This window comes from Manacus candei, unplaced genomic scaffold, assembly GCF_025592945.1.
Source record: "Manacus candei isolate 608988 ecotype Guabito, Panama unplaced genomic scaffold, ASM2559294v1 h1tg000046l, whole genome shotgun sequence".
Taxonomy (NCBI): Eukaryota; Metazoa; Chordata; class Aves; order Passeriformes; family Pipridae; genus Manacus; species Manacus candei.
This window is the reverse complement of record NW_026138094.1, coordinates 4,223,859-4,250,830: the sequence shown is the minus strand read 5'-3', so window position 1 is coordinate 4,250,830 and position 26,972 is coordinate 4,223,859. Positions and strand designations below refer to the sequence as shown.

Below are 26,972 nucleotides of genomic sequence, written 5' to 3'. Positions count from 1 at the left end.
ATCATGAGTAATTTTCTTCCACTGACTAGCTTTGCTATCAGTGTAAATTACCATGGTGAGAAAACTGTATTTAGGCTCACAGGAGGAAAAAACAGACCAAGAACAATAAATCTGATTTTTTTTTTTATAAGTCTATTTTAACATACAGTTTAAAATACTAGCTTCATAAGGTAGTATGCATGCAACCATTCCTATTCAAGTGTGAGCTATAACAGAGTGGGAATAGAAACATGATACCCTACAAGGAAAACCACTCTATTTTCACCCTGTGTCTCCAAATCTCCTGCTTATATAGTACTGGTGTAAAAACATTGCTTGGTGTCCCATGTTCCAGTAACCCTTTGCACCGCTAAAATTGTTTCCAAAATATGGTAATAGAAGATTACACTTGCTCTGGAAAATTCTAAACTCCGTAAATCTGTAAAAAAATTAGGAAACAAGTATAAGCTTTAAAAATATTTCCCATCAACTGCCATTGCTGCTTTGTGACCTGCTTCATTTGGAAACTGCCGTGGAGTGCCATGGTGGAAGCAGTTCGAGATCTCAGACCCAGCACCTGGGATTTAATTTGACACCCTGAACATCACACTCTTGTCCCCTGGAAATGTCTTTCCTTGTTAGGATTCATCTGCAAGAACTGAGTACAGCATTAAAACACAATTTGGAAACAGACAATTCTTTCCTTGGCGTGGAGCTGCTCCCATTCTGGGTGCCTCAGGAACACCTGAGTGGCCAGGAAGGGCCTGAGTGGCCAAAGTGATGCAGCTGAGAGATGGAGCCACAACCAGCACTAGCCTTCAGCCCACTGTGTCTTGGGGCATCTGGGGCTCACTCCACGTGCAAAGGGGATTGCAATGGAAATGCTGGCAGCTCTTCATAATTATATCACCTAGCCACCTCTGTAATTACTGTACAGAGACTTCTGGCATGCAAAAAATATTAGGGTGCATCTTGTGCCTGACTTCTTTGATCTGCCTGAGTGGCAAAGCTCCCAAGGACAGGAAATCATCGCTTCTCCTCACGTGTTTTAAAACAACTAGTTGTGATCTCAGCAGTTTGCAGCTACTTACTAGCAGCAGTGCCAGTTGGATTAATTCAGTGCTTACTTCAATTTCCAGATTTCCTGTTAATAGACTGTAGAGTCCTGATGCCCAATGCAAGGTGCTCTATGGACTAGAGCTGTCTCTGCAGTGTCCCAGGGAGGAGAAACATTAAACCTGCACCTACAGAAACTATTTATAAATGCACCTGACTTTGGCTTTTGTGTCATGTCATCACTGGGACCAGGGCTGTTTGTCCTTTCTTGCACCTTCCAGGTTGCCAGCAGGGAAATGTAATTCCCTGTCTGCAAAGGGGCTTGTCCCACCTCCTGCATTTGGCACCTTCTGAAGTAACGAACAGTATAAGTCTTATGAGTACATTTTATGGCACTCTTGATCAGGTGAAGGTTTAAATCAGATGAGCTAGAATGGATCCTGAGACGCAAAGCAGCCATCTCTGACATTACCTGGACTATGGCCAGTACACCACAGCATTCCTGCAAATGCATTGCTCGTATGAGCAATAACTACCTGGAGATAACACTACACGACAAGCAAAAACACAGCAACTAAAAGCCATGGGTGCAGTAAAGGGTACAACTCATGTGAGGCAGGCAGTGGTGACCAGGGAAGTGATGAGGCCCAGGGAGGTGTTCTCCACTCAGCCTACAGCTCTCAGTGTGGTAACTTTATGCTGCATTTTCTTCTCTTTGGATGCAGTCTCCTACCCAGACTGCAGCAGCCTAGTAACATATCTCACACCAAGCCATGGGGTAACTGAATTCAGGGTGGTGCCCAGCCAGGACCAGTTGGGTTGTGTGCATGACAGATGGAGGGCTTCACAGCCTTGTCAGAGAAATATTTAAACAAAGTAATTTAAATAAGTTGTCTGGATAATTAGATATCGTAGCACCCTCTTCTGGCTCTCTGCATTCCCTGGATTGTGGTCACCTCTCTCCTTTGAGACCATTTGGCTCACACGGGTTTGCTGTTCACGGTTTTGGAGTTGCATTGGTCCCAGTCCTCTCCCACTTTCTGGAACCATATGACTTTCTAAGAGAACCACTTTTCAAACTTGTGTTTCCCACACTAAGTCCCTTCACAATTAACCTTTTTGTGCAACTTTTTTAGAGCAAAATCTCCTTTCTTATTTTTTCAGTTGGTGACCACGGGAAAAAGACCCCTGACTTTGCACATTTTGTACAGTTCTGACTGTACTGCTCTGAAGAGAGTTACTGCAAACCCATGAAACCAGAGGAGGAGATCCTGTGTGAGGAGCAGGGACTGCCACAGCTGGCAGAGTGGCCTCAGGGACCAGCAGAGTGGGGAAGGCCCTGCCACCCTCAGTGCTGCCACTAAGGCAGTTGGGGGCTGGTTTTGGGAGGTGCTGCTCCCTCTTCTATGTCCTCACTGTGAACCCAGAAACAAGCAATTGTAATTCATAATATGGGTGTGCAAAATTTTCTCTAAGAGCTAATTAATTGTGAGGGCTAATATTTCTGATTTAGGGTCCACGAATGTCATTATACCATTATAAAATAAACTCTAGAAAAATAATGCACTTTTAAAATAAAACATTGCTTTCCTTTTACCCAGTAGGTTAAAGTACTTTGTTCCATGGTACCAGCTTTAAATTTTTCATGTCATGGTGAAAAGGAATTTTTTAATTATAATTTTAACGCATTTGACCATATTTCGTTATGATACATTTTGAACCCAACTTGTAAAGGTGTCAGAAGGAAATATGTCTATTCCATAGAAATATCTGAACCATAAGAACACAGTTGAAATAACATAGTGCTCTTAAAGGAGCCAATTATTTATTTCAACTGTGATATTACATCTGTCATTAGCACATGTGAAATATTTGTTGTATTATCAGGAAAGTTTCAAATTCAACAGTTTCAAAGCTCTCAGAATTTACAGGAACACAAGGTACCAAGTTATGGCTCCTCTGAAGCAGTTCTGGTGGCAAAAATCATCCTTAAATCCATTTTAACTACTTTCCCTTGCTTTCCCCCTTCAGGTGACAAAGGCACCCCCCCATGCCCTGCACCACCCCACATTCTTCACTTTATTCCCTCGGGGCACTGGGCAGGTCAAACACTGTGTAAGTGGAAAGGGGATTATCTTTGCTTTGCAGGCTTAGCAGCTGAAGAGCAGAAATCATCACCACATCCCACTAGCAGCCAGCTGGGAGAGGGGCTGGGAGGTGTAGGAGGAAGGTGCTATCAGCACCCCGGGTAGCAGAGGGGCTCGTTGAGGGTCCCTGCTTGCATGGGGGCATTGTGGCCTCCCTGGGACACACATGGCAGCTGTTTGCCTGGGTGCTGCTGCCGTGGCTTTGTGTGCTTTGAGCCCAACCAGGTCACAGACACTGGGCCTTGGGTTCATGGACTGTCATTTGACTCGTTTTTAGTGCCAAGATTGTGTGTGGGCAGAGAACACAGCAGCCAGGCTGAGCAGTTTTCCAAAGACCACTGAGGTGACTGCTCTGCAGCATTGCCCCTGCCAGCATGCACCTCTCATGATCGTGGGCTGCAGGTTGGGCTGCCTACTTGGAGCTGAAAACACTTGGCAGATGTTACCTGTACTAAACTCTGTGGATTTGTTGAAGCTGCAGCTTTGCTTTGTCTGTCTTGGCCTCACTCCTACAGAATGACCCATGTCTCTCCTCACTCTCCTTGCGAAGGCAGCAAAACTGTTGAAGTTATTTTTTTCCATTTTGGCTGCCTGGCTCAATCTATGGGGCTTAAAAACCCACTTAAATCACAGCATACTCATAGATCAGTGACAGCAGCACCACTGCTCTGACAGCAGCAGGAGATCACAGTGAGTGTACCGAGGGGACACACATGCAGCACCCAAGAAAAATGTTTTTCTATCGGGGATGCTCTGAAGCTGTGAATGAAAACACAGCTTCATCACCCTCCTGAGCACAGAGTTAGTGGGAAAAACTGCTTAGCTGCCTGGCAGTCAGACAGGAGTGCCTCTTGGAGAGCAAAAGAGGAAAGGATCAGGATGGATATGATGAGGTTTTGATCAGCACAAGTAAAGAATTATCAGTAGCTTCTTCAGCTATGAGAAAAAAGAGGATTGCAGAGGATATTACAGATTTAGATCTTCCTTTGTTATTTATACCATGAAACTTGGATCTCCCTCAACCCTAAGCTAAATAAGAAGTCTCTGATACTTGGTATTTCCTTAACACTTTCTGTGCCAAGCTCCTCAAGACTCCTAAAAAACATCTCTTCGAAGCAGGACTCAGAGGTAGTACTTACTCAGACCTTTGGCTTAGTACTGGTGCTCACTCAGCCCAAATCACTCCTCAGCCCTTTTCGGTGGCTGCTTTTTGGTGGCAGCTTTTTGGCATATCTTGCTGATAACTCAGTATAGCTCATACACCTAATATGTCTAATCAGGGTGCTTTTCTCAACTGTCTCTCTCAAAATGGTTTAGTGCAGGCATTTTTTGATATTTCTGCCTCAAATTTCCCCCTCCACCTTTATACCACTCAGTTTATACCTCCCTGCCGGGTGTGTGAGCCCCAGAAGCCAGTGCTGGACGAGCACAGCTGATGGGAGGCTGCTGCCTTCATAAAAGCAGCAACAGCCTCCAGAAGCCCAACACTTTCTCCCTTTCAAGCAAACATCTCTTTCCCCATTTATGGTGGACCAAAGGTCGACGATAGCAGCTCTGCTGCTTCCAGGGCTCTGCTGAAATTTTATGCCCTGGAATTGCTGTCAAGTTTAATGTTCGCATTTTATATAATGAAATAGCAATTGTTCCAGCTCTGCAACCTGCATGAATTCACGCTGAAAAGATCGAAAATTTCAGGTGAATTTTCACAAACTGCTGAAACCTTCAGCCAGTGGCCTTACATTGGATTAAAAGCAGAGGTAAGCAGTATTTACTCGGGAAACTGAGCACCAGACATACCTGGAGAATTCTTTCTGAACCTAATATCAATGTATTTGAGAGGAAACCATCAGAATATTTACCCTTTTGTACAGCTTCATCGACCTTTTCTTACAACCTCTTGTTAGTTTTTCCCTTTACAGGTTTTGGTATAGATCCTTGGGTTATAAGTCTGCGGTTCTCTGACACGTTAGTGCTTTGTAGAAAGGAAGGTCTTTCTGTTTTACACTTTTAAAATACAAAACCTCAAAATGATTGCCTCTTCAGTAGTATTTTTACATAACCACGGTCTCATTGGTGAAACTCTCATTGACTGCGATGGTTACAAAAACCATGTTTGAACTTTAAGGAGAAAACATTATGCTTAAAGGTGACAGTGATGTTCCCAGTACCTTCAAATCTGGTAGAGCCAGTGGTTTACCTAAATGCCAAACATATGTCCCTTTCGGTAAATGAGTCATAACTTGGGGCTGCCTGGAGGCCCCTCTGAAACACCTGAGGACAATTTCCAGCATTTACAAAGCCAACTCAGAGCTGATGGGTTGCTTCACAGTTCTTATGCACAGTTCATTTTATAATTGCTGTGAGCAGTCCCAGAGAAGCCTGCTCTTCACTCTAGTGGGGGAAGCTGCACCCTAAGGTCTAGCTACATTTCCAGATCTTAACATTTTAATTAATTCCCCTCATGGCAAGTGGAAACTGGGATAAGCCTAAAGGCACAGGGTGTAGCTGTGATGCTGAAGCAGAGATGATGAGCAGAAGATGCAGAGCCCCAGAGTTACCTTTGGTCCTTGTGAATTCACTTGCATGCCCACAGCAGTGCTGGGGGTCACAGGTTCACCAAACCCACTGCAGAGCTGTGCCTAAGCCTGTCCCTGGGGTGTCAAAGTAGCTTATGCTGCACTAGGAAGAGAGGAAGAAAAATGTCTCCATGACTAGTAAGTCTAAAATGTGTATTATTGTCAAAGAAACAATAGCAGCATCAGCTGCTGCTGCTGCCCAGGAGCAGAGCAGTGTCATTAGTGGTGCAGGGCAGGGCACCTCCGGGGCAGGCAGTGCTGCTGCAGGCACCACATCCCTTCTCCTTCACAGCCCTGGGAGGCAGCAGCAGCAGAAGCTGAGCTTGGGAGCAGAGGCATGGGAGAAATTTGCCAGTGGGAAATGCTTTTCTTCTCCAAAGGACATTATGAACTAACCTGTAACTGGTGACTCTGGAAAACACAGAGGGTTATGCTGCTCCTCTAGTTCTTATTTAGCTGGCAATTTGCCTTATGCTTTTCAAAGGACTGTTAGTGGCCATATTTCCAAGTGGCTCTGTGCTGCTGATTGCTGCTGCCATGCTTCAAACATGTTTGAAATGTCCTTATTTGAATTATGACTTGCAACAGCTGTATTTAAAATCGTATACTTCACCTTCACTTTCCACAATCAATATTGTTAACAGGGATAAAGCTGTGGAGGGATAATAGAAAATATTTACTCATGTCTCTCTGTGCAGTCTTCCCCAGCCTTCCATTACTACATCCCTGATCTCACTCACCCTCCACCAAGGGGTGCATCTCATTGCTGGATGTGGGCACCATGTTGGTGCTGCCTCTGGCACCATGAGCACAACAGCAGGGAGATGTGCTTTCAAAGCAGCTGGGAGAGGTGTTTCCAAAGGACCAGGACTTTCCCCAGGCGTGCAGCCCCTGGCCATGGGGCCCACAGGGTCCTTTAAACCATACAGGGGATCTTGCCAGACAGGACCACCGATCTTCCTGCACATCTGGGTGCCAGTGGACGTTGCTGCAGGGGCCAAGGGGTGGGCAGGGGCTCACCCATGGAGAGGTGCTGCTCACCAGGCTGATGCTTGGTGTCACCTTCTCTCTCAGGTGCCAGGGACCACTCTGCCCACTGCACTTCTGGCTGCACCAAGGACCACTCTGCCAGCTTCATATCCAGCTGCATCACCCCGTAAAACTATGCTGTGTAAAGGCCATTCGAGTCCTTTCCAGATATTCTGGTAAGGCTTTCAATACCAGACTTATCTGATGTAAACTGATGCAGTTCCATCAAGTCAATGGAGTGATGTTGTTGTATAGTAGCTAAAACCTTCATTTGTTAGTTTTTATAATTGAATATACAACTCTTCCAATTTCAGGTAACAGACACCTTCATTTCCACATTGGCAAGGGGTTGATTTACTCCAATAAATATTGACCTGCTGTGATGAAGCATTCTTATTATCAGGATGTATTGGTATAGCACAGATATATCGATAGATTTTCAGGTCAATGTTGTATAAACATTTTACAATGACATATTTTGAACTTATGCTGACATGCTTCTGAAAATATTTGTGCTGGGGAGGAAGCTGTGAGCTCACTCAGTTATCTCTGACATGGTGAGGGCTGGGAGGATGACCAAAGATTTACTCATTTCGGGCTCTTATCAGTTGTTTTGCATGTACAAGCCCAAGCACAGGTCAGGAGTCTGTTTGCAGTGGGGACCCACTTTCAAAATTTGCCCCATAAATCATCCTTTGTTCTATCCATCAATAAATAAAGAATTACCGAAGTCCAAAATTTTCACACCGATTTGTACAGAAAGGTTGGTTAATTTGCTTTTCAAAAATTTCTGTATTTGCATTTTTCTCCTCCCAAGGGCTGTGTGGTGGAGCTGGGGACCCACACCCCCTGCCCATGAACAGTCTGGTAATTCAGTTCCAAAGCACGCTGCTAAGATAGCCTTCTTCCCCTGGTATTTGTGAAACAAAATCCATGAAGCTGCAGTGCAAAAGCACTCTGAGATGACAAGCAGAATGGTGTGTGGAGTAAAATACGGCACCTAAATTGTTTTAAGCATTTTTTTCCCCTAGAGCAAGAGACACTTCTTTTTCTTTAAGTGACCAACTGAGCAGGGGCATTTTCACAAGAGTCCCCAGCCTGGGCAAGGTTGAACCTCTTGCTCTGTCCCACTATGCAAGTGCAATGAACACTGGAGGAGGAACAGCCTAATTTTAATCGCTGTAATGGGTGAATTTTAGCTGCTCGTTGGTGAGAAGCAGTTCTCTAATCCCAGAAGAACCGGTATCATTTGAGCTGTCAGTGACTGGCAGGGGGGATGGATTGTGCCTCTGGCTGTCAGGCAGCGCTGCAAACCTCGCGGTGGACTTCGCTCCGTGACGGCGCGTTGGCATGCAGGGTCCCCAAACTTCTCCCAACTTGTTTGGTTTATCTTGATTAATAAGCTCAAGTATTCGTAAAGCTGAGGCCTGCCATTAAGGAGGTGATAAGCCATAATTTGTAATAAAAGAGCTACCTTTTCCAATTGTCTTCAGCTGAAGCGGAGAGTCCCCCGTAATGATTTATTGCCTTACTGCCAGGCTCTTGATAAGTGGACACCAAATGGCTCCTCATTACTCAAAAGCTCCTCTGATTTCTTGAACCAAAGTCCTTTCCAAGCTCTGCTTAGTCCACTTTCTTTCTGAAGAAAATGAATCAAGGCCCTTCCCTCAGTAGCCTACAAACTATTTTAGCATAAAAAAATATCATAAATGAGAAAGGAGAAAATCTTGTTTGCTAAAGGGCTGCTGGATGAACTGCCTCTTGCCCTTTTGATAGCATCTTTGAAATGGAAATGGCCAGCTGCCTGACCTTCTGTTCAATGACCCTTTTTGTACAAAGTCAAATTGCAGTGGCTTCACAGCAGCAATTCACCTATGGACATAAACTAGATTTCAGGGGGGTATGGAGGAGGAGGCTTCTATCTGCAGTTTCTTTAGAATATTTCTTCTGTGTTAGTATTTCCCCTGTACACATCAAGAACCAAGCTTATTAAAAAAATTACTGGTCATAAAAGGTATTTAGAATTATATGCTAGTAGCTTACATCTCTCTACTTTCTTTACACTATGGATGTATCAAGCCTTCTTTAAAAATCATTTATCAAAAAGATTTAGTATGTGAACAGTGCTACATGTAATTTTGAAAAAAATTCTATAATCAGTTATTGGATTGTGGCATTAATTATTTAACTCATTTTATTAGAACTCAAGGAAAAATATAATTCTAAGTAGAATGAAAGATCAGCAAAAAAAAAAGAAAAAATATAATATTTTTAAATGTGGTCAGACTTCGGTGCTCAAATTTAGAATCTGGAGGCCAATGTGAGATGTCTAAGTACTGCGAGAACCACATTCACTGTCCAATTGATGCCCTCACAGCTTAGTTTATCATGTGACACAATTGCTTTTTAAGAGCAGTCATTCGTTGTTAAATATATTTGCCAAATTCAAACCCATTCTTCCAGCTGGGGTAAATCACTCATGTTCTATTATACCAGCTGAGAAGTCGTCCAAGGAGGTTTCCCAGATATTCACAGAAACATCAGAGTCAGGGTGCAGGTTGGCAGGAGCCAGGACTGGTGTGGGACACGGCGGGGTTTCCCTGCTGGAAATCCGGTCTTTGCCTTGCACCACTGCCACAGCAACGTATCCTTTATCTCCCAGCACCACGTCTGTCTCTCTGCCAACTGCCAAACATCATCCAGCCAAAAAGAAAAAGAGTGGGATGTGTTTGTTTTTTTTTTTTTTTTTAAGCAGTACATTTAACAGCATTTCAATTTCATCTAAAATTATGCCTGGATCATGTAAGCATAAGAAATCACTCATAGCTGTCAAAAAAAATTAGACCCTTAAGGTAGCTAGTACATTTTCTGATTAAAGAGCAACCCTGATTGTTGTTTTAAAGCTAACAGCTGGTATGTTAAAGCTAAAATCTGAGTGTCAATTAATTCTGTATCAGATCAGCTGAGAAAGACAACTGTGTGCAAGCATATGGTCATTGCGGGAATAAGGCTGCTGAAAGCTGAGGGTGTTTGATGGTTTCAGCCTGTCGCTCTTCACTTATGATATTGTAAATGAGGATAAAACAGTTTAATTCGTGTAACTGGCAGTCAGAAGGAGTGTTTAATTGAGGGAGAGGAGAGGGCTGGCAGCACCGTCAGGTTCTCCTGCGGTTGCCTGATGCACAGCGGATTGTGCCCAGTGGCAAGCTGCCCAGTCCTGTAGCACACACAAAAACAGTTCATAATTACACCATAATTCAATCTGAAGTCTTGTTTCCAATAAATCCCTCATGAAATTAGTATTCTACCCGGTGTCAGAGCAGGCAGCAGCCAGCCCTGCCACCCTGGGATGTGGCATGGAGGGACCCTCCAGCCTGAAGGAGTACCCATCACTCCTGGCAAGGGCATGGTTGTTGCCAAGGTTCCTCTTGGCCATTGGCTGGGACCCTGATATGTTGCCACTGTGTCCTCCCCTTCTGCTCCTTGGCAATGTGTAGACATGGCTTTCCTATTTAGGATACACTAATGGCTTGGAAATTTTCTAGTTGATTGGACACAGTGCAACCTCAAAGGAGTAGGAAAACAACACTCAAAATTAATAGAGAGAATACAGCATAAGAGATGACCCTCTTTCTGTTCCTGCTGGCACGGGTCAAGTCAGAGGAAGTTTCAAGACATACTCATGGGCCCCCAGGTTTAAAGGAGCACTTGTGCATTTGCTCAAGTTTTAAACATGTACTTGTGTCCATTCCTACACAACAGTGTTCTCAAATAGTGTGGAAACTGTCAAATCATAAAGAATTAATTTTTTACGCAATGTTTTGTAGAAACTGTCAAAGACTTGATCCAAAAAGAGGTTTAGGTGAAATTCAGGTTCCTGATTTTAGAAATACCATCCTCAGAAATACCACCTGGCTGCATTTTGATTTCTGAGGTACTTCAAAATTATTTTGAAAGCTGAAAGTTCAAGTGTGCACAGGTCCATGTTGTCAGAAGATCCTCCAGCAAGACCAGGCTCAGTGGGTTGGTGCCTCTTGAGGTCCAAGAAAGGGATGATCTTCCATCTGCTGTGCTTTTCTTCATATCCCCCAGCCTTTCTTGTGCTGTCTGGCCTCTCCTTTTCACACAGCTGGGGGAAGAGGTGCAGTTGTTCTCTTGTGGGTTTTTTTTGTTTGTTTGTTTTTTGTTTTGTTTCGGTTTTGTTTTGGTTTGTTTTTGTTTTTGTTTTTGTTTTTCCCCAGAGAAACCCCATGGTTAAGGCAGAAGGAGTCCCGGATTTCTCCACTTCTGCCTGAGAGGTTTGTGTACAGGGTGTTATGGCTACTGAACTGTACTCTTCTATGGGAAAAGCTTGTGAGGAGGCCAGGAGAGAAATTGCTCTTCACCCCTCCTGTTGAGAAATGCAATTTGGAAAGGTCCCTGGAGACAGTGAGAGCAGCCACGAGCCTGACCATCTCTCTGAGAGAGTAAGGCACTCACCTAGCAGTCAGGACGGGCCCCGCTGGCCAAGCACTTCATTCAAGGACTGATGTAATTAAAAAAGACACAAGCAAATAGTCATCTGATGTTATTCCTTGTATAAAAGCATCTGAAATACTACTGACAGGGAAGGAAGTGTCTTTTCAAGTCCCATATGTGAAGGACTCTAAAACGGCCAAGAAGTATTTCACAGATGTTTAGAGGAAAATAAAAATCCCTCTCTGATCTGAGAACAAGGATGAAACATTTAGACCAAAGGTTAGTGTCCTCCCATATATATAAACCTCCTGGGTCACTGGCTGTTAAGATAAAAATGGTTCCTTGGTACTGGAGCCCCACGAAGCTGTAGGACTGCTGCTTTTACAGGAGAAATAGCAAAGTGTTACTGAATGAGTCAAAACACAGACTCAGAGATATGTGGAGAGCAGAACATGGCTCAGGTGTGCGTGCATGGTGTGGCTGGCTCGGAGTGGCCCCAGGAAGGGGCCCATTGTTCCAACTTGAAAAGAACGTTTAGAAATTTTTCCAGAGAAAGAGAATGATTTTTTCCCCACTGTCTGGAGTTTGTCCCTATAACCACTGCATGTGAGCAGCAACAAGGAAACGCCCAGTGCCTCACCTTATGTGACCTACACAGATGTGGGGAGCCCCCCCGAAGGGACACTCCCCCCTCGAGCTGTCCCCATGATCCAGAATCCAAGGACAGGCTTGCCAGGAGCTACCAACCATTACCTCTATAGCTACAACACAAAATGCTTATGCTTCCTTTTCATCCATACTGTACCAGTGAACATGAAACTAAAATAACCACAGCAGTACCTTGTTTGAAATGAAAATGGCAGCACTTTTTCATCGGGAAAGTCTTTTATCATCTCCCTTTTCACCAGTGGCACCGTGACAGTGAGAATCAGTTAATGCAATCCTCACAAATCAGCACTAACCCCACAGATGCTGGGAACCTTTGAGAGAAGAACTTCATACCCTGGAGGAAGTTACCTAATTCCTAAAGGTCTTTGCAAGTTCGGCACTCCCTGTTGTTTCTGCACAGTAGCGGAGCAGGATTAGGGGCATGACACAGACACCACTGCAGATAGAAGTGCTGTGCTAATACCCCTCTGAAAATTATCTGTTTGGCTCTGCTTAAAATCCAGGGCTCCCAAGTTAAGGAGCAAATGCTGTTGTACACAGATTAAATATCTTTATCTCCCCAAAAGAAATAATTATGGAATAACAGATTAATTAAATTATTTTACTTAAAATAACAAGTTGAATCCTGCAGTGCAGCTTAACCAGACTAATGAGCACAACGGCGAGGCTGAGCAGAGCTCTTGCTAGGAGAAGGGAAAAAGTGGTTCAAAAACCAGTGTGAGAACATGCAAATAAAACACCTCCCAGGTTTTATGCCTTGCCCTTATAATCACTGCCTTTGCTTTGAAGGACTCTGCAAAACACCGTTGCTTATGTACCCTTATTTCCTCCTAAACAGCAGATTGTTTATTTTTAATGGTAGAAGTATCATGCAGACCATAGCATATGAATTCGAGATGCTATATCTATATCTCCTTGTTGCTATTATTTCTGGCTTGTGAATATTTTAAAGCACATGCCAACTCTTTGCCTCTGAAAATCAATGGGATTTTGGCCGTTGACTTTAACAGAGCTGGATCAGAACTGAAGGTCTGCACTCCCACCCCCTTTTTAAATAAGCGGGCATTTTATAGGATAATGGTCCTGGAGCGTATTGATTGGCCTCAGCCAGGCTGTACATCGCCCTCACTAGAAACTGTAAAACCCATGATGTGCTGCACACAATGGGGATGTGACTGATGTGTGCCGAGGGCATTTTGGGGCTCAGGGCTGCACTCTGCTCAGGGTGCTGCAGTGGGGGGGTGTCATGGGAGACACCTGACAGGCCTGGCACGACAGCGCTGCATGGAGCACAAACATCCACAAACCTGCACCTGCTCTGCGGGGACGGAACCTCAATGCCATGGGTTTTTGTGCCGCTCTGCGAGGGCAGCACATGAGGCTGCCTGTCCCTGCCTGCACCGAGGGGACACTGCCTGCACCAGGGGGACAAACAGTGCACTGCACAAACTGCTGCAGGATGCAGCAAAGTGGTGATGTGGAAAAATGTCAACACCATTTTGTCTTACTACCTTCTTTATATATCGGTAGCATAGAATAAGGTAAGTATAGAGAGACCTTTGGGGTTATGCAGAGATGACGTGAGCCCTAGGAAGTGCTGATGGACATGTCAGCCATGTGCCAGTCTCATCACCACCTTAAATGAGTCCCTGCCTCATCTGGTGGCTGGGTATCTGTATTTGTAGCTCTGTGCAAAGAACATTCAAATCAGAACCACTGTCCTGGAAAAAAAATCTTTCCGATATAACAACTGATGATGTGAGCCCACGTCAGCAGTAGCCTCTTATTGACCAGTGGGGGTTTTGGATCAGGCCCTCCCCTGTGGTCATTTCCAGAGGCAATTATTCTGATAGCTCCTGCTTTGCCTTCTGTCACGTACTGCGATTGCTCTGGGGCTGGCCAGGCTACTGTGCTCTCCTGGAAGCCATTTCCCTTCACTGAACTTTGATTGTGAGGAATAGGTTATTGTCTGGGGTTTGAAAAGGAGACTGTGCAGAACCCTTGCCGGACCGAGGCACCCACTCTTTTCAAAGTCAAAATCAAAACAAATCGCAGTTTTCTCCCAACAGCCACATACGATTGCAAAACAATCTACATGTGTGCCCGTTCTTCTGAATATGGGAATATCCTATGCAAGACTATTTGCTGAAAAACATCCTGTGTTGTTTGCCACTTCCAAGATTTCCGGGTGCACAAAGAGAAAACAAAATCTTAGTTTTGCGGAAATCAGAGGATCTTTACTTTTTTTTTAACCTGACTTCACCCCACTTAAAATAGTGTTTTAGGTACAGCATTAATGAAAAGCTACTGTCATATAAAAGCAGGAACATGGGTGTCAGCCAGTGTAATAAAGGTAATGTAAAAATCATAGAAAGTTGATGTGGGACATGTACTAGCCCTATTACACAGGCTGTGCACGCACGTGCATGATATTCAGGACACCCTCTTATCAGGTTTAATTATATTAGTACCCACTGCTCATCTATATCCTGTGTAAAAGCAGCAAGGCAATCATTAGAAATAAGCATTGCAAGGTAGAGCAGAGAATGGAGCACAGCGGCAGCGTCTCTCTTGCGGTTTGATTTGACATGCTTGCATAAACACGTATAGGATGACTCTTTATTGTTTTATTCACGGTAACAAACAAATGAAAAAACCCCAAACCTGAAATAATTTGATGACAGTTTGCCATAAAGGAGGAAGCTGAACTACTTATGGCTACAAAGACAGAGGAGATTGTATTAAAGGACTGTGAATCTAGACCTCTTTGTTGTGTTCGCAGGGATTTTCAGGGTGATTTAGTGTGGATTGATTTGCAGTTTATTCTGCAGCCATTGTTTGTAATGTGCTTTGCAAGCTCATGTACTCTGAACCTTAATTGTTCTAAATTAAACTATAGGGACCAGACAGAACACATTTCAATCAGAATTACAAAATATTGCACCAAATTCCTTTGGGATACATAATCTCTCTCTATGTCTGCAGCGCTTGTATACATGAAGGAGGAGTGAGAAAGCATATTTAGGAAGACATTTTACTATAATTTAATTTACCCCTTTCCATTGGTAAAGCAAACAAGGACAGAGATATTGGCAGAAACAAGAAAGAGAAGTCCTTCTGAAGCTCCCTCACGGTGGTATTTTTCACACCCTGTGTCAGCAGCTGCTTGTGCACAATGCTCTGTACTGGGCATGGCAGAGAGGAAAACGCTGCCAGCAGTGAGCAGCTGGGCACTGGCTGGGGTTACAGAGACTTTGGCAGGGTATAGAAGGTAATAAAAGCTTACTTGGGCTGGCATGGGAGAAAGGAGCGATAAAACTTGCATTGATTTGAGCGATTCTGGGTGAAAGAAGCTCAGAAATCAGTAGGGTTGGAGGGAGCCCTTTTAAGCCAATATACCTTTACTGAAAGAGCTCTGTAATATTTGCTTGAAAAATGCCTTTGTGTATACTTGCTAGGACTGACCTGGCTCCTGGAAATTTGGCAGACAAGGAAAACCCCTCTTTTTCCCCCTCTTACTTTTCTTCAGATGATTGCTTCTACAGCTGAAGTTTTTGTGATAAAGAAGTTATACAAGAAATAATTTGTGAGGAAAACACTTGGTGAGAATGAGAAAGAGTGTGAGAATGCAGGAGGGGTGGCAAAAGCCAGAATGAATTTTGGGGAAGAGTAAGTGGTACCAGTGTAAAACCCATGGTCACTGGGAAATGAGGGGTCAGGACAGCTCTGCCACTCAGAATCAGATGTCTGTCCTGCACAAAACTCTTCTGCTCATAGTATCAAAGCTCTAATAGAAGTTTCTTTTCCTATTCAGCAATAGGGTGGGTTAAAATTATAAAAGAACATTATTTTTGGAGTTTACCATAATAAAATTCTTTCTCTGCCCCTGTCCCAGCAAGGCAGAGAGTGACTGCTTTGGAGCCCCATAGGTACCTCAGCATCCCATGCCTGGAATGGGCTCATCATAATTTTAGGCTGTATTCTGCGTTGCTATTTGGGTGATTTGAGCTGGGACCTCCCAGCAGTGGTCTGTCTCAGCAGCTTTGGGGCAGAAATGGGTCAGGATGCTGCACTGCCAGAGGCTGCACTCCAAGGAGACCACCTGAGCCTCCCTGGGGTGGGCAGAGGGGGGAAGAGGGGTCTCCCCAGCTCATGGGCCACACGGTGTAAGGCTTGCTGAGATGGTCCCTGAACAACAGCGAACTTCTGTGGCAGAAGTAAGGAAGGAGATGTGATGAGGGACAGAGATCAACAAGTCTTGGCCTCAGCTGAGGGGTCAGGAGCTGTTTACATGTCCAGTCCTTGGAAGGTACCATGATTTTGGGACAGGAATTGAAGTCTTTTTCAAGCTCACAAGTATCAGTGCCTCCTCCTGTCACTTCCAGTCTAGAGAAATACGGATCAACTGAACAGCAGCTCGACCAGCTCTGGAAAGTCACAAGTGATTTGTCAGAGCTTTTTTGCTGGGAGGTCACAACAAGAGAGAGAGTATTTAGGCACCGTATGTGTCCCTATTTATCGACTGCACCTGTGCTTCCATGCCGAGCCTGAAACAAACCCGCTCATACTCAATTTAGCATAGCAGTCTGAATTAGTTAATTTTAGTCAGTCGGTGATTGTTATTGCCAAGATCCACCACTGTTCTGCATTGCACCAGCATTAAAATTAGTGTGGAGATTGACAGCCTTTTTCCAGAAAGAATAAAAGTATCCGCACATTCATGATGAATATAAACAGAAAGGTCAAGACTCAAAACCCAGCATTCACCTATATAGTCTCCAAACAGTAGACTGTCTCATAAGGTCACAACTCATTTAAGCTCAATGCTTCCTATGAATGCTCTGGCAGATGTATGTAAGTGAATGGCTTATTTATCATCAAAGACTGAGCTCAAATATAACTTTATTGAAAATACTAAATTTTTACTCCTGTTTTAATTTAGACTACCAAATGAAATTCAATAGTATTAGAAGAATAGACTGAGATAATACTGACAGAATATACTGTTCTCAGTGCCTGTAGTGGTCTGACTGCCTCTGTGCATTAGTGATTTGCAATCTCTTCGATGTTTATGCACCTAAAATCTTCTGCTGGAGGTAGGGACCCTTATACTGAAAATTTAAGCCAACTGACAAGGGTCTTGCTATCCTGGGTTATTTTTATAGTACTCTCATTCACAGCCCATGGATGCCAGCTAAAAAAACACTGACTGAGGTGTTTACATAGCCCTCCTTCCCTTGGCACCTGAATACCCACCTCACCATGGATTTGTTTTTACTGCAACAATGTGAATTAGTAGAATACTATTTTTCTCATTCCACCTACACAAATAGCAGACATCAACAAAAAGATTTTAAAACCACACAGAAATCAAAGATTAGCTGCCCAAATCTATCCTTATGAACCTACTTAATGTAGAGAAATCGAGCAATGATTTTTTTCACAATATTCATGGGCTGGTCAGGACTCTCAGCCCCATTTATCCTTTCCACCAGTGATTAGATCTGCTAGATCCTTATTTACACGTTATTATTTGGTCAGGTTTGAGATTTGGTTTCTCAACACTGCAGAGTGCAAATGAAGACAGACAAGAAGCGAATTGTAGGGGCAAAAATGAGGTAAGAGCCATCATTTATAGCAGCAATAAGGTTATCTCATCCAGAGATTTTAGGTTTGGTGCTAAGTTAAAAAAAATGAAACTATATATTTAAAAGTCTTTGCTTACAACTATTGAATATGAGTGTTTAGGATATATTATTTTGAGCCCAGTGTTAGCTACTGCTTTTTATAAAATGTAATATGGTTCCAAGATTTCAATGTTCACTTGCAACTAAAGACACCCTATGCATCCACCTAGATGCTTCAAAAAGGTTAACTCCTTTTTGTTACCACTGGCTTATTTAGAGGGAGACATGAATAAAGCCAACTGCACTGAGAGACCTGCTGTGTGCCCTGCTGGTAACCAAATGAGGTCGTGATTTGGTGACTTAAAAAAAGATTTCAGTGGGTCCATAACAGTGTACCTCCTATGTGAAAAAAACCCAGAATCACAACTGGCAGCCTTGGCACAAGAGGAAAGGCCTGGTAAGCACAGACATGGATTTACCCGTTCTAAATGCTGCTGAAATCCCACTTTCAAAGGACATTCCTTGTGTTCAGAGTGTCAATCCCACCCCCACTGCAAGATGCACGGGACAATCCATGGGTAAATAAAATATATGCTGATTACAGAACTGCTTCCTTTTCTTTCCTCTAGTATGGTCATTAGGACAAAAAGTGAAAAATATTTTTGTGGAGAGCAACACAGCAGCTACAGTTTCTAAGTAAAGCTTATTATTTGTGCAGCAAAAATCAAAACAACCTTTTATTTGTCACTGCAGGGAGAAGAAGAAATATGATTCCTGTCTCCTGGCTCTGTAATGTCCTCTTCTTCGACTGTGCATTTTGTCCAGTTGTGCCTTATCATGTTAGTGAAAGGAAGGTTTCTGCTTCTTTCTTTTTTCTTTCTTTCTTCCTTCCCTTTCCCCAATCTTTCTTTCTTTCTCTCTCTACCTCTTTTTTTTAATACCTCCCTGTTCTTGACCTGACCTCTTGCTCACGTAACGTCTCAGTTTTTAAATGGTCATTCACTATCACCATTTCTTTTGGGAAACACGTTTCTAAGCCTAAGCATACAAGATTATAGCAGATTTCTTAGCTTACTGTGTAGTGTGTTTCCCATGTGATAGCTTCTCCTCAGGAAAGCTATTCTTTCATGCAGCCATAGCACCAGCATTGATCAGTGGAAAAGTTCAAGGCAGCAACTCATCAAGCACAGCTTCAATACTAGATTCCAGACAAGGTCTGCAATAAATAAGACCAGTAACAAAGCATCATATTTCCTCCTTACACAGAAAACCAACAGTGACACAGTTCTAAATTTCAGAATATAAGGACAATTTCTTCTCTGCATTGGAGCAAGATGAAAGCTGGAGGTATACTCCCTTATAATATAAACTATCTTTAAGTAATCATGAATTTTTAGGATGCTAGTCTTTGATGTGTGCTAGCATATCATTTTAAATGCACAGGTTCTTACTGTAGGAGATTTTTCAGTGCCTTCATTGACTAGGACTTTGCTGTCTGAACACTGTGATGTTATTGAATATAGGTGTTAAGAATATATTATTTTGACCCCAGTATTCGTTACTGCTTTTTAGAAAATATAATAATGGCTCCAAGATTTCAATGTTAGCTAACAAAAAAAGAACAATCTAGTGCTGTAAGCAGATAGGAAAAAAATTCCAAATAGCAGTGCGATAAAAAAATATACACCCTATGAGGCCCTCACAGATTATTGCTATTGATTTCTTTCCTGGAGACGTGGAAATGTTACCAGATGGGGTGTTAGGCAGTAAGTGTGTGGGTGCAAACGCAGTTTATTGCTTGCTGTCTAGAAATCACTGAAAACCTTCACAATTCTGTTTGGCTGTGTCACATAAAAAGGTAAATTTTTTGCCCTACACCAGTCCTTACAAAAAGCTACATGACATGCTATAACAATGAGCATACAGTAAATTTGTCTCTAAGGAAAGAAAGATCAACAAGGGAATTAAACACACACAGATCCACGCACATGCTTCCCAGGGACCGTAAAATACCTTGCACATATTTGAGTATTTGTCCTCATCTTGGTCATATCCTTGCACTATGTTGATTTGAATTCATCTGAAAGACTAAATTGACTTATTTCATGCTTTTTCTCTTTTACTTCTGCCTGGAACATTGGGCTCTGTCCTGTATTTTATGCTTATGGAAGTGCTAATAAGATTTGCTGTAGGTTTCTAAGTCAGGTACTGGAGCTGGAGTATAATGCACAACTGTGTCTGACCCCCTCGGGGATGCACCCATTAAAAAAAAAAAGGCTGACCTTCTGTCACTTTCTTCCTCCTCCCTTTTAATGATTCCTTCTATATCCTTTTGAGAAGATCTTTACAGCCCTTTGACCCCTGTTAGAACAGGAAGACTTAAACAGCTAAAAGTACCCTCAATATCAGCGGTTGCCAACAGGAGCTCAAGAGGCTTTTTAGGAAATGCCAGAAGACAATAACCTGCGTTTTCAATGCATTTAGAGACAGGCCCACATTCAATATCGTATAATTCCCCCTTCGTTTGCTTTAGCGCAGCACACGCTTGTGCTGAGCCGAGGCCTGACAGCACAAACAGACATTCCCTGGCAGCAAAGCTGCTGTTTTGGCAGCAAACCCGCTTTTAATGACAAAGCAGCAAATCTGTGCTAATTCTACATGTTATCTCCCTTCTTACTTAGTCTTCAGAAAAAACTAGGTTGTGTGCTTTGGTAGGATCAGGTGGTTCTGGCTTTGCTCTGGCAGCGATGCCCACCTCCACCTCCCCTCCTCCAAAACTCATGCCTTGCTGTTTACTGGTAAAATCCTCCAGCACCCCTGAGCCCAGCCCAGGTCACTGCATACTGCGAAGGGAAGCAGCTCAAGAGAACTAGGTTATGCCAAACTAAAACCAGGCTTTGCCTGCTCTTTGTGGATATTTCTCGGGTGGTGGGGAACAATCTGGCAATGTGCAGCAAAGCAGATCAGTGCTCACAGCTGGAGAACAGCTTGTTACTGAGCTCAGGCACCACGAGCATCCGGTGGGAGGAAGCCTGTACAGGCTGGCTAAAACAAGAGCAAGATGAACCCAAGAGGTGACAGTGCCTTTGCAAACCACTGCTTAAGGAGGCTGGATCAGAGAATGCAAAGGAGTCTTTGCACCTTTCTGCACTACTGTAGATTTTTCTCTCCTTCTGGAAAAGCATCCTCTGATTCTGCTCTGAGCCTCTGCTCAGACTGAGTCAAGCAGGAGGACTCGTCTGAGCAGGGCAGGGAGTGGTCACTACTGAGCTGAAGGGTCCTGAAGAGCAATGAAATGGTGGTGGAACAAAAATCACTTGGGAAGTTACATGGACTGTTGCAATGGTATGATATGATATCATAGGAACATCTCGTGTGTGTCATCAAATAAAATATCATCAAAACACCAATTAAACAGCTGATGTAGCCATCAGCTTTAAAATTCAGGGAAGAGTGTTTTGGGGTAACATAATTTGACAGAAAACAAACCAAACACACTCAAGTCTCCTATTCCTATGTGCATCTGTTCTTTGGGGACATCGATCATAGGAGAAGAGCTGGAGCTGTGCTAAAATCAACATGAGCCATCTCACTAAGGGTTTGTAAAATGTTCTTTGATACAACCAAGCCCCCGGGCTGCCAATCCATTGAAAGGAAGAAAGTCAAACCTGAGTTAAACTGAGCAAATTAAGTGAGCAATGGGGATGTGCCATAAAAAGGTATTTCAGGAAGGACAATTAAACACAGACTCTGAGGTTTCTTTCAGTATCTCCCAAGAGTCTGGCTAATGTTCACTGCTTGCAGTGCATGCTAACTTTGACAGCTTGAGCAGTTTTCCGCTGAAGTGACTTGAAAGAATTTATCTTGATGCAAGTGTGCCTGTGTACTACAGTAGAGCTCAGCCCCCTTTGCTGCAGAGAATGAAGATACTCTTTTAAGCCTACAAAACAACTGCCTGTGGTCTGTTAGGGTGTTTACAATATGGAGACTGAACTGCCATGAATGACCTTATTGAGTCACCTGGAGACCTGTAGGCTTGGAAAATTGATGAAACCAGTCTTCGTGGTAGAGATTTCAAAGACAGTAACAAGGAGATCCCCATATGAGTGATGTTCAAGCCCTACAAAATGAATGGCCATGAATATAATTGGGCAATATCCCACATAAAGTGTGATCCTCCAGACAATGAGACATTTTGTATACAATTCACTCTAAAGGGAAGAAAGTTACATGTTTGCATGGCCTAGTGGACAACGCTGTAATAACCAGGTGGCCTTGGAGTCACACTGACAAAGCATGAAACTTATTCTAATATTTTTTCATAAGGGCAATAATTTTATAATTTCCAGTGAGAAAAGGAGCAGCCCCAAAGAAGTAGGAAAAAGAAAACAGGTAAATTTTTCCTGCAAGCTTCTTGCTGCAGATGAAAAATGATTCACAACATGGGTCTGATAAGCCTCGTAGGCCAAAACAAAGCACAGCCGAGTGCCCAGCTCTTGTTTTGTCCTCTCTGAGGCACTGTGTCCCTTGGGGACCAATTGTGCAGCTCAGAGAGTCCTTTTGCCTGGTGGCCTGTCATGGAGTCTGTTAGACTATAACTCACAGCTGCTCTTTCAGAAACATTCATTTTTGTTTGTTTTAATTCATTTCATACACACACGTGTGTGTGCGCACACGTACATACAAAAGCCAGGCCCTGCTTTTTCAAGAGGCCTGGAGTGCCCAGGCATTTCATTGTTTTTCATGCATTAGCTTCAGAGGACTTCAGGAGTAGAGGAGTATTTATTTACGGATTAGATTGACAGAGTGCTCCCTACAAGTGCTCCAGATTCAGCCTTATTGAACTCGGTGCACTCACTCCGAGGTCCTGATCCTGCAGAGCAAAGGGAACCCACCCCAGCGATGTTCTCAGTCCAGATGTTAAAGCTAAGAATATGTTTAAAGTGTTTGGGGACTGGAGCTCCAACCTCTAAATATCACATGAAAATAAATGGCCTATGATTCTCACCAGCTCCTGAAGCTGTAAATCTTTTAAGTTTATCATGAAATATTAAATAAGTAAGTCCAACACTACAGTCAAGAATGAATCTGACACTCAAGTCAGACCTTACAGCTGGCAATCTTCATGGGGTGCATATTTACATAACTGTTATTAGAAATTCTTAGAATTTAGGCATATTATAAAGCCCTTGATAGCACAAAAGGGTAAGAATGTTCTCTCAATTTGCATCAGTACTTAATTAAGAGCCATCAAATCTTAAATTTCTACTAAGTACATAAATTTTGCCTGTCAGACAAAATAGGCCACATGTTAGCAAAATGCCCCCAGTAGAAGCAGTTGGTACCATGTAATAGCACTCACTTGTTAATGAAATCCATCCTGTGAAGGAGTGGTTTTAGAATTCTGCAATAGCCAATGAAAGTTACATGCAAACATTATGGTCATTTGTTATCATTATAAATTGTGATAATGTCATGGCTGACTTACAAAGATGATGACCTGAAAGGCCATGACATTATGACATTACATTTTATCAATAATGAAAAATTGCTTCTTTTGCATGATTGTACCGGAGGTGAGCCCGGACCTCGGAAGGCTGCTGGCTCCTGCTGACCAGCCTCAGCTCCAGAGAGGAAAACAGACCAATAAAGAAATATTTGGGGAAAACAAACCAACCAACCAACTACAGCAAGACTAGAGAATATATTTACCTCACAGTACTTAATTTGAATTTCTGAAGGCCTGCATGATGTATGTCTTCAAGACAGCACAGAGGAGATTCGCCCAGTGCAAGAAGCTTGCAAAAGGCTCTTTCTAGTACTTGGTTGGCACACTGAAAGCCTTGGGGACCAATGAAGCCCTTAAAGAGGAATTTAATGTTTTCAATGGCATTAACTGACTGTTCTGATTTAGTTGTTTTCTAATCCAGCTTCTCTCTCCAGTGCCTAGAGTACCCCTCTGCCACATAGCTCTGACAATCAGCTTTAAGCTGGATCTTAGTGATACTCAGGACCCTGAGTATCACTGTCTGCCAGGAAGAGCTGGGCTGAGCAGGGAGAATGGCTCGGCTCAGCTCAACTATCACCACTAGTACAGGTGCTGTAATTTAACAGCTACTCCAACAGCTGAAAAACTGGAGTGCTGCAGGACATGCAGTTCTGCCCTGCACAGACGTGAAATTTCTCTTAATGGTACAGAATCCTCAACTCTCAGGTGCCTGAGCCTGGGTGGGTGTTTACACCTGAAAGAATGTGTGAAGTCAAACCTCCAGTCTCATCATTGCTGGGGTATGACAGAGCTAGACCCCCTGAAGAATTGCAGGAGATGTAGTGGCTTCCCCTTACTTTCCAGCACACTGGGAGGCCCAAACCACTTATGGGTACAACATGATCCCTTCTGCATACTTCCCCCATACCATTTCCTGCCTCCACTCCTGCAGCACAATAAATATCTGTGCAGCATGATACAGAGTCCCTCTCCTCAGATGCACCCAGCCTTGACACACTCCGAAGGGGGCCAGTGCTGTGCAGCCTCAGCACAGCCACGTGCTCCTTTCCAGGACCAGAGAACAAATTAGTGACTCTCACATACTCACTAAGCTGCTAAAATCATGTGTGCAACTGGCTTCTGCACTCCTGCCTGCTGTTGCTTCACTGTAAGAGCACTCAGTCCACAGCAGGATCTCCCACCAGCTACTTCACGTCCCACCACTGCCACCCCAGGCAAAGCCCTGAGCAAACAGATGGGCTTTGCCCTGTGCCTGGTGCTCCCACTGGTGTGGGTCCCACAACCAACAAAGGCAGAGGCTGCACACTCCTCAGTTTGAAGTGAATAGGGGCTATAACCTGAGTTCAGACCTAGCCCTAAATTCCTCAAGCTCCTGGAGTGACAGCAGGGAGCACACTTAACAAGCTGGGCTCCCTGCCTCGCAGCATCCCCTCTGCCAGCCCCACCGTGCCTACCAGGGGACAGGGGGTGCTCCACTGTAAGGGGGGTACATTAATGGTGCAGTGACACTTGTGTGTAAAAATGTGTGCTCACTGTAATTGTTTTCAGAACATCAGCCAAAAAGCCACTGCATATTTGTAGTAATATTTATGAGGACAGTTTTATGGTGAGTATCAAAAGAAATGCCCATAGTGGTTCTCCTACATGCTATGATATGAAAATCAAAGAAAGGAAAGTTGATCATTTTAATTGCTGGTTTGCCAGGGTTGTAATGTTTCCAGCAGCTCTACGTGGGGATGGTTTCTCAGTAAATCAACACAGTATTTTTTTCTTTTGTAGAGTTTGAAAAATATAATTTAAATAAGTTGGAATCACGGTGTACCTTGCTTGTTCTCAGCTGCTCTTATTCTCTCAGATGGCAGTAGAGAGGCAAATACTGTCCTATAGGTATTTACCACAGGCTGAAATCCCTACAATAGAGACTAGAAGATATCTAAAATCTTGACATTTGGGGCACAAAGTACATTTTGGTTTGTTTTATCTTTTATGAGGGTATTTTATGGCAGAAATGTAAAAGACCTATTTATTTGATGCCATTACCTCTCAGTAAGGGCTCCTCTTTTCTTGATGACACCTTTTTGAGTGATCTATGTGGAAATTAAAAGCAGTAGCACCTTATACCTGAAAATTACAGAAACTGCCTTAATTCTAGCGGAAAGGATGGTGGCAGCAGCAGTGCAGGACAGCTGCTTGCCAGCACACAGCGCAGAAACAGAGAAAGGCTTGACCAGTTTTCACCTAAGAGATTCACTTTTTGTGTGCTCATGGGCTTCTGCTGGTGGTGTGAAATCCCAGGGCATCTGCCAAGATGTATTGCTTAATGTTCTCTGCTTTTCAAAGGTTCAGTAAGCAAAAGGGGTTATTCTGAGCAAGCTGCTATGACCATGACAGGAGCAAAACACCTCTGTGTATAAATTTGAAACCTTTAACCTCCTAACTGTCAAATTTCAATATTTCTGGTCACAGTGTTAAATGCACCCTAGCATTTTTATTGAAAGAGTTTTCAGTGTATCCGGATGGAAAAATCAAAGTTTCCTTTTATATTTACACACTGTTAGTAAGTTGTTAAAAGAAGAATAAAACAAGGTGACTGCCAGCAATATTTTGTATTAGTGTAAGCTTTATAGCCTCAGCATAATAAAATAGCATCCCTATTTTCTTTGTAACCTGTGACGTACACTCTAAATGACTTACTGTTATTGCTGCTCTAATATACACTACATCTTACTAATGATAAACAGACTGCTCTGTGTTGAGGGTGCAGTGCAAACTAGACAGAAAGGAATACAGGAAAAAATGAGATGGGATAAAAAACCCCACAACCTTAATCAAATCTAGTTTCCAAGTCCTTCAAATATCAGTGCTTATCTTACCTGTTTATTTTTAGTTGGTGTTTTTTGCCTTTGCATATACAAAGAGAGTGGCCACCACCATGATCTTACATTGCCCTACCTAGAGATGGCCTTATATTTTGGTATCGTTTCCTGCTCTGTCTATTTCTGTGGACGAATCCTCTATCATTCCATCACAAAGACCTTTATGATAGCAGATGGGAGAAAGAAATAACGGCCTCAGAAAGCCATTTTCCTTTCAAACAGTAAGTAAATATTTTCAGAGATATGTGTGACAGTGATGGAGAAACCCAACATGGGGCCATCCCTTCCAGGGGAATCACTTGGCTCCAACTCCCCTCAGCATAGCCACCACCAGGACCTTCAGCAGGGAGTGTTGAGGATGACATTTATGAAGCCTCTACAAGGTAAAACCTTCTGAAATGTCACCACTGGCAGCAGTTCTGACTGCAGGGGCTGCTCCCTGTGAGCCCCTGGTAGCAGCCCAGCCTGGTCCCTGTGCAGCCCTGAGGATGGTCCCTGCCTGGACAGCCCTGGAATGCAGAGCAGCCCTCCCAGGGCTGCCCATCTCATGCTCCTAAGCTGCATACGAGGCAGGACTGAACACTTATCATTAAGCCCTGCCTGCCAAGAAGAAAATTTATTTTGGGGCAAGGAGAGGATTACAACCCAGCTTCTGACCTGCCACGATCCTGTTTTACACTGGGGTGACTGTTGGCTTGAGTTAAGTTACTGTGCTTTATGTTGGAGTAGACGTAATCAGAACAAGGCTTTAAGCACCTATTTCTTCTGCAGAAGTGTCTCTGGCTCACAAGGACAGCAGGGTGGCAGTACCAGCATCTCTCTTGGGATCGGAGGACACAGACCTGTTGCTAAATGGCCTAGATTTTTCAGAGCTGGAAGCAGCAGCACTCAGCACTTTTGGAGGGGAATGTTTTCTTGGGTTGACAACTGATATTTTGCGGGTAGTGGATGCAAAGAGAGTCCTGAGGGCCACAGTGATTTGCTGAGCTGCATACACGGCTTTGAGCACATGTTCCTCCTCTCGTCCTGACTAAGCCATTGTGGGC

General features: G+C 43.5%; 1 long non-coding RNA gene across 2 annotated transcripts in view; it reads right to left on the bottom strand.

Annotated features, from left to right (window-relative positions):
* The window catches only part of LOC127475136 (uncharacterized), a 121,570-nt gene that overhangs the window by 19,759 nt on the left and 74,839 nt on the right, over positions 1–26,972 (bottom strand). The window lies entirely within an intron of this gene.